A 6000-nucleotide genomic window follows, 5' to 3' on the forward strand; every position below is an offset into this window, starting at 1 on the left:
GCCACAGTATAGGAACAGGTAACAGTAAACACAAACCACTGCTACACAATATGAGAGTTTCCCCTTGTCCTCCAGAAAATTTCCTATGAATGTCAAATATTGGCATATGAACAACAAGTATTTAATTAACTTAAACAACCACTTGTCACTGTTAGGTTGACGTGGTCGAGTGGCAAGCGAAATAAAGCTTTCGTAGAGTGAACGGCAAACATTCAACAGCGTCCAGTTTCCAGCCTAATTTTAGCACCGAAACTACTATCCTTACTTCCAGCTTACCTTGTTCTAATCATACTTTCAAAATGAAACTGTAAATCAAACAGCATTAGGCTCAAAAGTACTAACACTTAGTGACATGAGTGGCCAAACAGGGCCACCTCCAGGCTCTGGGAGCTGTCACAGGTGCTCTCTGGAATAAAGCCCACTCCCCGCCCCACACAGAGCGTCAGCCACCAGCACACAGTGGGGATGGTGACCCCTGGACTCGGGACGCCCACTTCTGTCCATAGGGATTACTGAGCAATAGGCTGTTTTTAAAAAAAGGAAGGAGATTCAGGGAATTTTTCATGCTGGAAGTCGGAAATGTTCTAGAAATGTTCAAGCCCAAGCTCTTCGTTCTGTTGATCAGAATATTTTGCTCCTTTTTAGAGCAGATTTACAGTCAAAACAAAGTAAATGCAGTGAATTTATCTTCTGTATTTCTTCAAACCTTTTATTTTTTTAAAGTCAGTAAGGAACATTATTTAGAAGTTTCACATTATTATAACCATGAAATAAAACATAAAAGCAGCTTTTCAAAACCTGTGTTAGTCTGGTTCAGAACACCCCCCCAAAGTTCCCCCAAATGTTTCCTGGGTGTTTACGGCGAATTTGTCAGCTTCAACACCCCTCCTCACGTCCAACCCACACATGCAGTGGGATTTAGGAGCCCGGGGTTGGCTACTTACAGCACATCATTTAAAATAACAAGGCATCTTATTGTGAAAACATTCCCCTCCCACCAAAGGAAAGTCCCTCCCCCAACCCTGCGATTTGCTAAAGAAAGAAAGAAATATGTACAGCTCCCATTTACACCTAAGTCAAAACGATTTCAAATTAGATGAAGAGGCTAGAAGAATCTTTTCCGGTTCAAAAATTCCGAGATTTTCATAATTCACCTTAATAATTTTTTATGACAGCTTCTGCCCAGATTATCATTTTAAATTGCTTGACATTTTGAGATTCATTAAATGTTCAGCAATTTTAATTTCAAAGGAATGCTGGCATATTCTTTAAACAGTGCTATATATACCTGGATAATGAGACCAAATTTTATGACAGGCTGAATAACACAGTGTCTTGTTAATTATAATTTAAAACAGACTTTCTTAAACAGTCTGTGCATTCTTATTCTGAAGATTTTTCTGTTACTCTCTTATTAATACATTTGCTAAAGAAAAAACTTTTAAAAGATACACAGTAGCTTAGTCTCCTGATTGAGCGCTCAAAAATGGTGATCCATCACGCAGGGATTTTAGTTAAGATTCAACTAAAACTATGAATCAAGCTCTCGAGCACAATTTCCCTAATAATGGGCCAGGAGTTACTTTCTCCATTACTAAGGGAAGGCCTGTCAACCCCTAGGTTAAAATTCAAACTGAACACCTGTGCGAACATCACACATTTTGTGACTTTCCATTCAAGTTTCTTAGTAAAATGGGGGCAAACTTTCCCCTACAATTGCACGTATTTGCTGAACACTTTGGGAAGAGAGCTGTCTGGCCACTGCATTTCTACCTGCCAAGCGCTGGGTCTCACACAGTCCCGGGCTAGTGAGTTCTGAAGTCTGGACTCCCGTCCAGGGAGACCCCCTCCCCTGCCCCCCACGTACGTGTAATCGGTCCACACGACGAACCCCGCACACAGCGCGCACCGTCCGGGTCCCACCGAGGCCTGCGGGCAGGGCACGTGTGTCTCCCCGGCCCCACCTGCCTCCACCGGGTCGCCAGGCGCCGCGAACTGGGTCGGAACCCGCGTCCGGAGCCCGGCGGGCGCCGAGCTCAGGGGAGCGCCGCGGGAGGCCGGACTCCGGACGGGGGTCGGGGTGGGGGTGGGGGTGGGGGTGGGGGAAGGTGGGGGAGGGGAAGACCGGGGGCGCGGCCCGGGGGGAGGGGCGGCCCGCGAGGGGGAGGGCGGCGCGGCCTCCGTCCGGGGACGACCTGCCCGCGAGGGGCCGAGGGCCGAGGTGGCCCGACGGCGCGGACCCCCCTCCGTCCGAGCGCGCGGCCCCGCCCGCCGCCGCGTCCCGAGTCCCGATCCGGGCCCCGCCGCCCCGCTCACCTCGCGCCGTCTACGCCGTCCGCGGCCGCCTGGCCCGCGGCTCCGGGGCCTCGCGGGGGACGCCGAGCCCTTGGGGCGGCCGGCGGGCGGGGACGCGGGGCGCCGGGCGGACGGGCGGGCGGGCGGCCCCATCTTCCGGCGCTCGCGCCGCGGCCCAGCGCGCAGCCCGAGCGGGACATTCGCTACATTGTTGGCATTCCTGGGGCGTCACGTGACCGCCGCGTCAGCGCCGCCCCCGCCCGCGCCCGCCGGCCGCCCAGGGGGCGCGGGGCCCGGCCGCCGTCCGGCCGCCCGTCCGTGCGGGGCCCGCGGCCTCAGCCGCCGTCCCCCCCCGCGGCGCTGCCGTCCCGCGTCCTCCCGCGCGGACGGGCTCCGGACTGTCTGCCAGGGGACAGCCCGGGGTCCCCGCGCGCCGATGGCCCGGCCATCGCTGAGCGCCGGGATCCGGCTCACCTGCGTCCCGCCCCCCGCGAGGCTCACCTGGACGCGCGGCGCGGCGCCGCCTCCGCCCTCACCTGCGCTCCGGGCACTCGCACCCGGACAGGCCTCCCTGCCCCCCGCCCCCCCCCGGGGCTGGCCCCCTCCTCCCTTTGTGTGCAGGTAAAGGTCCTGCCCTTGCTCCGTCTTCAACGACAGAAACATAGGTAAATGAAAGAAGTATATCGTAAATAAAAGGAATTTAATGGACTTTACAATTTATGTGCGAGACACCTAATCAAATTTTGGGATTACAATGACCATTATAGAATTGTTTGCAATCGTGAAAACTCAGGAAGAACCTAAAAGTCCAGCAGTAGGGAGCTGTGGGAAAATAAAATATGTAACATAGCTCAGTGAATGAAGTAGCTGCACTTTTCAAAGGATATGTAGACAGACTTCGAAACTCATTGTAGAGTGGGGAAGAGGGAGCGGCAGAACTATATGTACACTAGGATACCATGCTGATAAATAAAACCCCACAGACCCTATGCTAATCACGTTCTCTATACAAATAGAGTCACGGACTGAAAATGTACACACCCGACTCATGACAGATGTGGCCGGTGTAGAAAGGAGTGCAGAAATTAGACTCAGGAGAGGAACGTAAGGACATCGACTTTCTCTCCAGTGCTTTATTTCTTTATTTGAAACAAATTGTCCAAATCTTAAAATTTGTTGATTCTGATTAGATTCAATAATGTGTACTGTGTTATTCTTTGTGCCTTTAAAAAAAATATCTTAAACATTTCTATCTATCTATCTATCTATCTATCTATATAAAACAAATTGGAAATGGGTAATTTTCCAAACAGAGGCTTACTTGAGGAAACTGATACACCATATAGAAGAACATTGCGTTTATTGACATGCAGTCAATCATTCCTTCGGGTTTTTTGTTTTTTAAATTTTTTTGAGGACCTGCCATGAACCATGGATTAAACCAAACACCATTGGTACTACAGTGAGCAAAACTACACGATTTACCCACTGGTGGAGCTTACACTCTTGTTGATGCGTTCAAAACACATAGCGATAGGACTTCCCTGGTGGCACAGTGGTTAAGAATCCGCCTGCCGATGCAGGGGACACAGGTTCGAGCCCTGGTCCAGGAGGATCCCACATGCCGCGGAGCAACTAAGCCCGTGCACCACAACTACTGAGCCTGCTCTCTAGAGCCCGCGCGCCACAACTACTGAAGCCCGTGCACCTAGAGCCCGCGAGCCACGACTACTGAAGCCTGCACGCCTAGTAGTTCCTCAACGAGAAGCCACCGCGATAAGAAGCCCGCGCACCGCAACAAAGACCCAATGCAGCCAAAACTTAAATAAATAAATAAAAATTAAAAAAAAAAAGAGGGCTTCCCTGGTGGCACAGTGGTTGAGAGTCCGCCTGCCGATGCAGGGGACACGGGTTCGTGGCCCGGTCTGGGAAGATCCCACATGCGGTGGAGCGGCCAGGCCCGTGAGCCATGGCCGCTGAGCCTGCGCGTCCGGAACCTGTGCTCCACTACGGGAGAGGCCACAACAGTGAGAGGCCTGCGTACCGCAAAAAAAAAATAATAAAATAAAAATTAAAATTAAGAAAAAGAAATATAGTAACAAAATAGGGTACAGGATCTAATTTGGTGAAACAATATAAGTACATGCATTTATATTTAAGCTATATACATAAAATATAAATGATATATATTATATAGTATAAAATATATAACGTATATTAAACAAACAAAAATATGTGTATATGTCCAGTAAAGTATGCAGCCAAATATTAAAAGTGGTATTCTCTGGATATAGTGATTCTGGGTGACTTCTGTCTTATAATTCCTGATACTTCTAAATAGGATAGTTAAAAACTGTTTAAATAATCAGCTACATAAGTTCATCCACATAATGCATCCAGTTGCCAAGAGGAGAAAAGAGAGACAGCACAAGTCCCACTGAGCACAAAGCCTGTGGCAGTGCAAACCTCTCCATGTATAAATTAATTGATTAACCTATGTATACTATGTGTGTATGCCAGGTGTTGCCCTAAACTTGTGTATTATCTCATTTAATCCTCTAGTCAACCATGTTATCAACCCCATTTTATAGAAGAAGACCCTAAAATACACAGAGCCCAACTAACTCACCAGACACCAAAGAGCTGGGATTCCAACCTTGGTAGATCTGATGCCAGAGCTTGGAAGCACTGAATTATAAAGCTGTCTTCAGGTAATCTCAAACAGTCATGATCGCAATGTACTTAATAATAAGGAAACTGCAACCAAGTCAGCTCCCTTTTACTTTGAGGGGAGAGGAATGGTCTTTGTGGAGTGAGGAAGGGGGGCCCAGGGCCTCCCGCAGCAGACAGAGCAGAGGCTGAGGGCTGGCAGGAACCAGCATCACCTCACCTGCAGATGCGGGGCCAAGATGTTTTAGGGGTTCTCCCTGAGGCTGCTGTGCAATGCGCCCTGAGACTACCTACCTGCTTCCCCTCCCCCACCCGTGAATGCAAGAAACCTGATTATGACTCAGCCTCTTTATACCTTAGTGCCTGGAAAGCAGGCTCTGGTCTCTAGACACAATTTTTGTCTTTTTGGAAAGAAAAGGCCTCGTTGTTAATAATCCGTGGAGGATGCACAGCAAATCTGCCTAACTACAAAGAATGTTCTCTATGGGGAGTAGTGAAAAAGTAGAGTAGGGTTAGATTGTGAAAGGCCTGGAAAACTAGAAAGAAGATGTGCTACACTGATTTAATTTTTTTATACCCATGTGGTCTGTCTCCTTAATTAGATTATAAATATAAATTCCTCAAGAACAAGGACCATTTTCTCCCCGCAAAACTACATATAGAGAACTTAACTGCTGATCTGAATGCATTGAATGAACTTTTAAAGGCTCTTTTAATGTTTGAAATATCAACATTTTAAAGATCACCTTTTTCTCAGAACCAAGCACTCTGGGTCAGCCAGGGAGATCTCCTGGTACACTCTTCTTTGGAGATTTTGGTTCTGCAAACTTGTAGGAACTTCTAGAAAGACTTGGCAGTACCAGGTTTATTAGTTGGGGGATATGCTTTGATGACGAACTCTTTTTTCTTTTTTTTTACTGTCTTTTTTTATTGTAATAAAATATACATAATATAAAATTTACCATTTTATCACATTTTAACTGTACAGTTTAGGGGCATTAAGTACCTTCACATTGTGTGCAGCCATCACCACCA

The 6000-nt window shown here is 48.1% G+C and overlaps 1 protein-coding gene across 2 annotated transcripts in view; it reads right to left on the reverse strand.

The window, feature by feature from the left end:
* Window positions 1-2492, reverse strand: part of LATS2 (large tumor suppressor kinase 2) — a 48214-nt gene extending 45722 nt beyond the window's left edge. The window contains exon 1 of one of the 2 annotated variants that reach the window (XM_082602579.1): window positions 2317-2492. The gene's annotated coding sequence lies outside the window, so the exon portion shown is untranslated. Of the gene's footprint in view, window positions 1-1867; window positions 2109-2316 lie in introns of those variants that run through there. The other variant, XM_082602580.1, reaches the window with a different exon arrangement.
* Window positions 2493-6000: the final 3508 nt, after the last annotated feature.

This window comes from Mesoplodon mirus, assembly GCF_964341445.2.
Source record: "Mesoplodon mirus genome assembly, chromosome: 17".
NCBI classification, from domain to species: Eukaryota; Metazoa; Chordata; class Mammalia; order Artiodactyla; family Ziphiidae; genus Mesoplodon; species Mesoplodon mirus.